Here is an 11013-nt window from a genome sequence, read left to right on the forward strand (position 1 = left end):
TACCATGAGAAAACGTATGGAAGCGTTTGTGGCAGAAAATGAAGTGAATTCTTCGTATTCAAAGTGTAATAACTTAAAATTGATGTATTTTAGACGTGGATCTACTAATTTCTTGTACCAAATAAGGGATGAAGTTTAAACCTAAAAACACCGCTAAATGAATTTAAGAAAAGAAAATTAAATGAAATGAATATATAAGTATACCTTATTATGTCTAGATAGTTTGATATGAAAGAAGAGATGTAAACTAGTGGATGAAAATGACGGAAGAAAAGTAGGAATAATTGAGGGAGTTGTGGAAGGAGATGTGGGAACCAAGAGAGGGTATATTTTTATTGGTAATTCCAAAGAAAAAACTCAATAACAAACCGTAACTTCAATTTGGCTAATGTAATTTACTTTGATTTTACTTGGCTTAGCTCTAGAGGGAACTAATCTCTTTATATAATAATAATAAAAAAAAACACATTCAAAATGCAAAAATTAAAGAAGTATAAATGTACATGTTATTCATTTACATTTAAAAAAACTTTGATTCAAATTGCATGAACTTATGTTTTTAACAATTATAACACGTGGGAGAGTAAAAATTTTCAACCGATAGAGTTTAATTGAATATTTTACCCACCGAAATGGAAGGACAGTAGAGATAAATGCTTAATGAAGTAAGATACATCGTACATATTTAAACTTAACGAAAGTATGAGCTGTGAATTTTTTTTTTCTTTTGTTTTTTTTTTTTCAAAAGATGAGCATTGAAATCTTACTGTTCCATTTTTATAATTATTTAGACCCATGTTTAGTAACCATTTCATTTTTTCTTACTGTTCCTTACAGTCAAATACTGGGTAGTTTAATGTATTTGATGATCTCTACTGTAAACCCTCGAGTTTACTTAAGCAAGTTTTGGTCAAATTTGAATAATAAGGTTAAAGAAGACTTGGTATAAGATGTAGTTTGAGGAATATTAAAAGATGAGAAAAATACTTTAAGTATTAAGAATGAGACTTTGGAGGGCCAAATATAAAAATGTAGTTAAGTTTGGTGACGAAGGGCAAAATTTGACTAAGTATAAGTGTGCCCATGCATTGAAGAATGGTGCCTAGTGTGCAGAAACAATGATTCATGGAGGTTAGTGAGCACAAGCTTAGGCATTGAGGAGGGGGAGGGCATGGTTAAGGGTTTGCCAGGGATTAAGAGAAGGTCCTGCATTGAAGCCACACATTGGCCAAGCCACGTTGAGGTTAGGACATATTGACACGCGCGGAAAGAATGGCCTTAGGCGAGGAGACGTGTGAATTGATGTGCATTGGCTAGGCAAGATATGCATGGAGGAAGGCTATGACACTAGGCATTGGGCGCAAAGGCATGTGCTGGCCGAATGGGAAATGCGCCAAGGGAGACCAGGCATTGGAAGGAGTGTGCATTCATTTGGACTATGCATTGGACTTGAGGTTAGGTGTGGACACAAGGTGGATTATGTGGCCAAGACAAAGTTATGCATCCAAGTGAGGGCAAGTGAGGTAAAACGTTGGGTGAGCTATTGATGCATTGTAAATGGTGATGTGATTATGGTATAAGTTGCGGTGATGTGTTATGCGGTGTACATACAAGTTTTCCTAATAAGACCCAAGTATAAATCTCACTAGGTATCCTGGTAAGTCTAGGATCGAACATAGGGACTACTGAGTTAATATGCGATAGTAAATTTGATTCCTTTGCAATGGTGAAAACAAATAAGTTGGATGGTGTTTTGTTTAAAACTATTTTCTATGCAACAAAGTGCAAGTAAAGAGTTGATGAAATCGAGAATTATAATGAGGATGTGATGAATGGGTTGAGAAGGGGCTTAGCTAATACTTCCTAAGATTGCGTTCAAGTTATGCGATCATGCTACACACACACAGCAACATGTCATCTCTCAATACAAATGCCATAATTTCTATTTCTAGGACGCATGCGATGTAGACGAAAATGTCGTCAGGACTTATGTCTGAGCCTATATTCTTGTCGATGCAATGACGAATGATGCACACATACACAAGGTGACCGCATACTATCATATCCTATTTCTAGGGTGCATGCGATGCATAATAGCAAACATAACTTATGTCGAAGTTTCTATTTCTTGCTTATGCGGTTCTAATCTGACTCTCTCAAGCCTAGATTCTTTCTTTAGACTACTCTCTCAAGTATCTCTAAAGGGTGAATGACACATACATAAGACAAAATGATCGCATAAAGTATAAATCTTAGGTCATGCTAGCTAAGTACTTCTCAACCCATTCGAAGATTTAGCTACTCATGCAAAGTAAGGGGAGATTGAACATAAGTTGAAATGATATTTCCATTGTTTACAAATTAAATGCAGAATACAGAATAATAATAGAATATAGAGATAAGAAGCCTCGTAGCCATGTCTTGCTTTCCGTGGCCTTTTACACTGTCTTTTCACTCCAACACTGCCCAGATGAATATCCTTGCTTTCGCAAGTGTTGGCCCTCTCTCCTTTTGTAGCACTTCCTAGCAGTCTATCGAGCTGTCCAGGAATAATCTCTCGGCGTCTTTTTCTCTTGGCTCGTCTCCATCTTCTAAGTATAAGAATGACTATGAACAGACTAACGGCTATCTTTCTCATATATGATCTCGGGCAATCCATTTTACAATGGTGGCCTCCGATATTTATAAGGCTCAAGGTGAAGAATCTTTTCTTTCAAATGATTGCAATGATGGGCGGTCATTAGATCTTCTTCTGTGATGCACCAATTAATGGTCACCGATAGTTGAGTGTACTTGCTACAGTGTGGCGTTAACGAATTGTCAACTAAATTTAGATTCGACTGTCATCATCTTTCCATCCCATCACGATTTATTATGTTATCACCTTGATGCACAGTCTTTATGCGGCCACATTCTTGAGTAACTTTTCACGATCGCATACGATCGCATGACTTTGCGATCGCAATCTTTCAATGCGCGCGGACGCCTAATTCCTTGGATCACAATTTTACTTGCGCCAAGGCATTTTTCCTGCACAAAATAAGTAAATTAACTACTTTTATGCGATGGGCGCATGCGATCGCAATCTTCTCAGTTTAACACTTTTTGGTCATGATTTTGTATATTTTTATCGTCGCATTCCCTCATTGTTTTACTTATTTGCGTTGTAATAATGTGCATTTCTACTTATTATCAGCTATGCAACCAAGAGAGGTGTTAGGCATTCAATTGGGGCTATGCATCGACAAGGTGGATGCGACCAAGAAGGGCTATGCGGCCAAGGGGTGATGCTTTGAGTTGAGTAAACTTGGGGAGCAAGGCTAGGTTAACAACAATCGAGGCAAGTGGCTAAATTTAGTGAAGTTTGAGGTTGAAGCAAGATGAGGTGGGCACACCACAAGGCATGCAAAGGGAGGCTATGCGTTAGGTTAAGAGGATGAGGACAATTTAGCCACATGCAAGGAAGAGGTGTCAAGGGGGTGGCGTCAGCACTTGCATGGTAAGGGCATCTGAACATGCAAGGCTAAATATGTGTCAAGTAGAGGTGGTCTTCGTGCTTCTATAAATAGGACTTCTTGGGGCTGGTGGTGCTCACAATTCACTCGTGCAATTCAGGTAAAATTTGTGTGAAACTATTAAGAGGAAAGTGTAGTAGGTGATCCTAGGGTGCCATCTAATTTGGAATAATGAGGAGTGAGAAATTTGCATTGGGAGGCAGAAAGGTCAGCTGGATGCACAAGTGTGCCACCTGGACGATACAAACGACCATCAATGCGTATGGCTGAGCGATCCAACACACGCCAGCATTGTGCACACTACTCAACACCTCGCGTGTGCATGCCCACGTCCTGAGACTGTATCACGTTGCGTCTGTACGAGGTCTGCCGCCTCGCCATGCCCAACCCAGCATGCTGACTGTCGCCCACGCCCACCAAACTATCTAAATAACCCCAAAAGTTGTGTTTTGGGGTGATAGACCTATTTTTGGGTAATTTGAAGTGGGTAAGCTAGTTATTTCAATTTATGGATATATTTAAAGCTAAAATTGATTTATTTTAGGAATTTTAAGCTAATCTAGGATTTCATTAAAAATAAGTAGTATTCAAGAAAACCAGACCAATGGTTGCTTTAGGAGGACTGTAAAGGAAATTAACATGAGGACTGTTAGTGATTTTCTATTCTCGTATGTTCAAATTATATATAGGTTATTATATGAGGCATTATGGTTATAAGGCTTAATAGCAAACTTTGTATATCACATACAGTAGTTAAGATCTATTGTGATAAATCAAGGTGCAATCCATCTTTTCAAAAACCCACAATATCACTCAAGGACTAAACATATAGCAATTAAGTACCATTAAGTATGGGACAAAATCGGAAAGGGAGAAATAGAAGTGGTGGAAGTTCATACCTCTAAGAATGCTATCAATATACTTACAAAACCTATTATGAAGCTCAAGCTATCCAAATGTCTCGAGCTGATTGGCTTCTAGTTACTTGAAAAGGGTTAGACTAACATCAGTTTTTGGAAAGTAGAGAGCTTCATGCATTGAGATCAAGGTGGATATTTGTGAAGATTTTGATCTCAACGGTCTTATTTTTCTTTAACAGATTACAAAATTTCATGTAACAATCCATTTCTATATATGCATGGTAGTTTACTTTCAAATTACAAGTAGAAAAACAGAAAACAAGATCTGTAAAAGAAAAACATCTTATCTTCTTGTAACTCTCATTAATTGAACAAAAACCCCTTCCCGTGGATGTAGGCATCTTCAAGTTGAACCACATATATCACTGTGTTGCTCTTATACTTCTCTTTTTCTTAGAAAGTTGCATGCTTATAATCAACAACCTGTAAATCTACACAAACGAAATGAAGGGTTTGAGAGAGTTGAGAGAGTTCTAATTTCATCTAAAGAGAGAGAAATTACCTCATCAAATTAACTTCCATTTGTTTTTCTTTCTTCACATCAGAATACGGGTAAGTTGTCTTCTCCATGTGTTCCCCTTTCAGCTCAAAATCGTGGCTTTTTTTTAATCTTACATTCTTACTTACTTTTCTCTTAGTGGGTAAGAATAAAGTAGTTTTGTTTTAGGCCTAAAAACATAAAAACTAGCCCAATAAAAGTGGTACTAGAGCAAAAAGACTAACAAGAATTCAGTTCTTGGAGAATCAAGAATAAGTGAAGTCATACAGTAGTAAGATTTAAATTCAAAGCTATTCTTGGCCAATAAAAGACTCACAAGGCCCTTCTTGATCCATCTACCCAACCGAGTATAGTCACAACTCAAGAGAAAGAATATTGGGAGCTGACAACCTATACTACTTTAGTTCTAAATCTGAGTGATAATGTTTTGAGGTAAGTCCTTGATCAAGAGACAGCCTACAGGATTTGGACTAAGCTGGATGATTTGTATACAACTAAGGATCTTATGAACAAGATGTACCTAAGAGAGAGGTTCTTTACTTTCAAAATGGACTTGTCAAGATCTCTTTTTGACAATCTTAATGAATTTCAGAAGATAGTAGTTGAATTGAAGAAAATTGGGAAGAAAATTGGTGATGAAAATGAGGTCTATATGCTTCTAAACTCCCTACCAGATTCCTACAAAAAAATTAAAAAGGTTTTGAAGTATGAAAGGGATTTTATATCCGTTGATGCAATTAAACCTTAAGAACAAAAGAACTTGAATTATAATTAATGAAGAAAAAACAACCTAGGGGTGAAGGGTTTTTGTAAGGGAAAATTTCAAACCTAATCACTCAAAAGGAGGAATACAGCTACACACAAATGAGACTAAGCCTAAATAAAAAATAAAGTGCAAATGTTACAAAAAGAAAGGCCACTTGATCAAAGATTGTTTTATTCTAAAGAGAAAAAATGAATAAAAAAGAGAATGAGGCGAAAGGTAGACAGCCTAAAGCCTCTACTGTAGATGGCTCTTTTGTTTACTCTAATGCAATGGCCTCAACACAAGACAAGTCCAATCATGTAAACCCTCTTGGGAAACATGATTGGGTTTTGGACTCTAGATGCACCTACCATATGACGCCTATGAGACCTTGGTTCAACACCTACAAGGAAATTGATGGATAAATGGTCTACATGGGCAACAACCAAACTTGTGAAATTTAAGGGATTGGTTCAGTGTATTTAAAATTCAAAGACATGACTGTGAAGCTCCTTAGAAATGTAAGACATTTACCACTTCTCAAGAAAAAATTAATCTCCTTGGGAATGCTAGATGCTGTTGGATGTGAATACAAATGAAAGGGTGGAACTCTTGAAGTTCTCAAAGATTTCAAGGTAGTCCTTGTTGGGGAGAAGGTAAATGACCTATTTGTGGTTAGCGGAGTTGAAATCATGACTGGGGCTTATGAAGCGACTATTAATGCAATTGATAAAAGCTGACATTTGGTATTTCATATCAATGCTAAGGGGCTAGAAATTCGTCAAAGTAGAATATTCTACCTAAGGGAATTATAGACCAACTCACTTTTTGTGAACATTGTTGGGAAAGCTACTAGGCACAACTTTACTAAGGCTCAATATTCAACAAAGGTCATCCTTGACTATATGCACTCAGATCTTTGGGGACCAGCCCCAACACTAAGTCTAAGTGGCTCAAGGTACTTACTTTCATTTACTGATGACTTCTCAAGGAAAAGATGGATTTTTTTTCTTAAATCTAAATATCATGTTTTTTATAAATTTAAAGAATGGGAACTCATAATTGAGAAGTAGACTTCTAAGGAAATTAAATACCTAAGGACAAACAATCAACTGGAATTTTATAGTGAGGAATTCAACAAGTTTTGTAGAAAGATATGTATTACAAGGCACATGACAGCTAGATTTACACGTCAACAGAATGGGGTGACAGAGAAGCTAAACAAAACCATCATGGAAATGGTCAGATGCCTACTGTCTGTTGCTATTCTCAGTGAGAAATATCAGGCTGAAGTTGCTGCCTATACTAGATATATCCTAAACAGGTGCCCACACACATCCCTAGACTTCCTAACACTTGAAGAAAAATGGTCCAATCATCCTCATAATCTATAAAACCTAAGGATATTTGGATGTGTTGGATTCATACATCAAAATCAGAGGAAGCTTAAGTCTAGGGTTGAAAAGTGTATGTGGAATCCAATTGAAAAAAGATTTATAATTAGAAGAGATGTCACTTTTAGAGAAAAAGAAATGTTTGTGCAAAGGGAGAAGGCTAGTATTGAAGTTCCTAAGAGTCATATCACTAGAATTGAGGTGGAGACCCCAAATATCCACTAGTATCAATCCTCCAAGTGATTCAGAAGAAAAAGAGGTAGCCACAGGTGAGCAAGTTGAACATGTTGAAGCTCAGCCTGATTTGAGTCAATAGTCATTAGCTAGATACAGATAGAGAAGGGTGATTGTTCCTCCTACTAAGTATACTGAAAAAAACTATATGAACCTAGTTTTGAATGCAACAGTAGCTCCAAATGATCAAGAACCAACTACCTTTGAAGAGGCAGTGAACTGCCCTGATGGAAGAAGCTAGATTGAAGCTATGTGTGAGGAAATGCAGTCACTAAATATGAATAATATTGGACCCTAGCTCCTCTTCCTAAGGGATGCAAGCCAATTGCATCTAAATGGATCTTTAAACTGAAGGAGGGGATAACTACTGATCAAAAGCATAGGTATAAGATAAAGCTGGTGGCTAATGAGTTTACACAGAGAGAAGGCATTGACTACTCTGAGATTTTTTCACCTATTGTAAAATAGACCTCAATCAGACTTCTGTGGTCGTTGGTTGACCAATACAACCTAGAATTGGATCAACTAGATGTTAAGGCTGCTTTCTTACATGGACATCTAGATGAGACAATTTACATGGTGCAGCCTAAGGGTTTTGATGAAAAAGGGACAGAGGACCTATACTATCTTCTAAACAAGTAAATCAATGGACTTAAACAGTACCCTAGATGCTGGTATAGAAGATTTAATAACTATATAAAGAGCATTGGGTTCTAGAGAAGCACCTACGTATATGTACCCATGTATGCTCAACCTCCTACAAGGAAAAGGTATATTTACTGCTTTATATGGATGATATATTGCTAGCAGAGAGTTCTAAAGATGATTTAACTTATGTCAAAGATCTCCTAAAGAGAGAATTTGATATGAAGGATATGGGTCAGTCTAAGAAGATCCTAGGGATTGAAATTAAAAGAGATAGAGGTTCCACTACTCTGAGTATCAGTCAAGCTAGTTACTGTGATAAAATCATTAAAAGATTTAACCTATCTCATGCTAATACAACATCTATCCCTATTGCACATCATTTTAAATTGTCATAAGCTCATTCTCCTACTAAAACAGACATAGAACATTTAACTCATATGCAATCATTTCCTTACAGTCAAGCAGTGGGCAGTATAATGTATTTAATTATCTCTACAAGGCTTGATCTAATCTACTGTGGTAGTTCAGTAAGTAGATATATGTTAAATCCTAGCAAAAGTCATTGAAAGGCTACTAAATGGATATTTAGGTATCTTATTTGGCCTAAAAATGCAGTGTTGACTTATCAGAACATACAAGAATCAAAACTAGAGTTATATGATTATGTTGACTCTGACTTTGTAGGGGATATAGACAAAAGGAGATCCTTGTCAGGCTATCTATTCTTATATGGCCCTAATTTCCTAAGCTGGATGGCAAACCTACAGTCTATCACAGCCCTATCAACTATAGAGGTAGAATATATGGCACTAGCAGAAGCAATAAATGAGACATTGTGGCTAAAGGGCTTGATGGCAGACTTTGATATATCAAAAACAGTAGTTAACATCTACCCTGATAACCAAAGTGCAATCCATCTTTCAAAAAACACAAAATATCACTCAAGGACTAAACATATATTAAGTACCATTTTGTGCGGGAAAAAATCAAAAAGGGAGAAATAGAACTGGTGAAAGTTCATACCTCTTAGAATGCTACCGATATGCTTACAAAGCTTGTTATGAACTCAAGCTATCTAAATGTCTCAAGCTGATTGGCTTCCAATTACCTGAAAAAGGTTAGACAAACATCAGTTTTTGGAAGGTAGAGAGCTACATGCATTGAGATCAATATGGATATTTGTGAAGATTTTGATCTTAACAGTCTAATTTTTCTTTAACAAATTACAAAATTTCATGTAACAGTCCATTGTCTATATAAACATGATAGTTCACTTTAAAGTACAAGAATAAAAACAGAAAACAAGATCTGTAAAAGAAAAACATCTTATCTTCTTGTAGCTCTCATTAATCGAACAAAAACTCCTTCCGATGGATGTAAGTATCTTCAAGCCGAACAACATATATCACTGTGTTTCTCTTCTACTTTCATTCTTCTTAGAAAACTGCATTCCTGATAATCAACAACTTCATCTGTAAATCTACCCAAACGAAAGGAGGGGTTTGAGAGAGTTGAGAAAGTTCTAATTTCGTCTAGAAAGGGAGAGAGAGAAAAATTACCTCATCAAAATTAATTTCCATTTGTTTTTCTTTCTTCACATCATAATAAAGGTAAGCAGTCTTCTCCATGTGTTCCTCTTTCAACTGAAAATCGTGGCTTTTTCTCAGTCTTTCATTTTACTTACTTTTCTCTTCATAGGTCGGAATAAAGTAGTTTTGTTTTGAACTTGAAAACATAAAAACTAGCCCAACATAACAAAATATTGTCACATAAGCCAAACCGAACCTAGCTTATTTGACATCTGAGTGTGCTAGAAACCACGTGGTCCATGGTTTGAATACCCCTATTGTCCAATTGTATCAAAAAGGATAACATAACCTCTCTCTATATATTGCTAAGATGAGCAAAACTGGCTTAAAGTGTAATATATATTTTGATGTTTTTCTCTATTTTCTTATATTATTTTATTTAAAAAAAACAAATCAAAAAATTTATGGTTCAAATCTCCATGCGCATGTTGTACTAAAAATTTGTAATTTTTATAACGTTTTAAGCAAATGGAATATGGTGAAATTATAATATTCATATTTTTGTGCTTAAATCTTGGAAATTTTGTGCTAAAAAAGTTTATATTTTTCTTCCTTCAGTACGTTAAATAATTTATGGTGTTGTATTAAATTTAACTATTAAATTCTTTTAGAGTATTATATATTTTGTTTTACTCACCAAGATAAGAAAATGAAATTATACTGAAGTGATCTTAACTCAATATTAATTGGCTTAACATTCCTCCTTAGGTATTGTCATAATAATTTGAATTATTTTTAATATTTACTTAAAAAAATAAAATTATAATATTTATTTTATATACTAAAATTATTTTTAATCTTTAAATTTGAATCTAGCTATTGTCATAATAATTTGAATTTATCTATTATAGTTTCTTGGAGAAGTATTGCAATTTTAATTTGCTAAAGTAATTAAGTTAAGCTTTAATTTGATAAAGGATAAAAATTGCAATCTAATATTCCATTTGCTTAAAAATTGGGGAAAAATGTTTGCAGTTACCATATTTGCTTTCCTAAGAAAATCACAAGAATATTAAAAAAAGGAGACAAAATAAAGGAGAAATTGCAATCTAATCTTCAATATGCTTGAAATGTTAAGAAAAGATATGAGCAGTTATATTATATTCGCTTTTGTGGAAAAACAAAAGAATAAAAAAGAAAGAGAAAAACGCCTATTTGCTTAATTTTAAAAGGAAAATAGAATTGTAGTTACCTTTTTGCTTTTGCTAAAAAAAACGAAAAGAAAAAAATGGAAACGAGGAAAATAGCATGAAAGTTCGATCCATGCATCTTTTGATTCCAAAGCAAGTATGACCACATCTTGTGTTTTCAAAAAGAGCATAGTTTAACTGATATCAGTATGTGCTGAATATATGTGTTGAGTGTCAAGGGATATGTAGTTCCAATCTCTCGACTCCTTGTTGTACTAAAAAAATCCAATATGTGTTATAATGTGTATATTGTCACGGTCATACTTCTCCAACTATGTG

General features: G+C 35.2%; 1 long non-coding RNA gene across 1 annotated transcript; it reads right to left on the reverse strand.

Moving 5' to 3' along the window:
- Positions 1-4392: 4392 nt before the first annotated feature.
- LOC120075237 (uncharacterized) lies at positions 4393-9481 on the reverse strand. Its single transcript, XR_005481241.2, has 3 exons — positions 8979-9481; positions 4938-5104; positions 4393-4866 (listed from the first exon to the last, which is right to left on the reverse strand). It is a non-coding gene; the product is annotated as an uncharacterized LOC120075237 (long non-coding RNA).
- Positions 9482-11013: the final 1532 nt, after the last annotated feature.

Source organism: Benincasa hispida, chromosome 4 (assembly GCF_027475165.1).
Source record: "Benincasa hispida cultivar pf3 chromosome 4, pf3_genome.v1.1, whole genome shotgun sequence".
NCBI classification, from domain to species: Eukaryota; Viridiplantae; Streptophyta; class Magnoliopsida; order Cucurbitales; family Cucurbitaceae; genus Benincasa; species Benincasa hispida.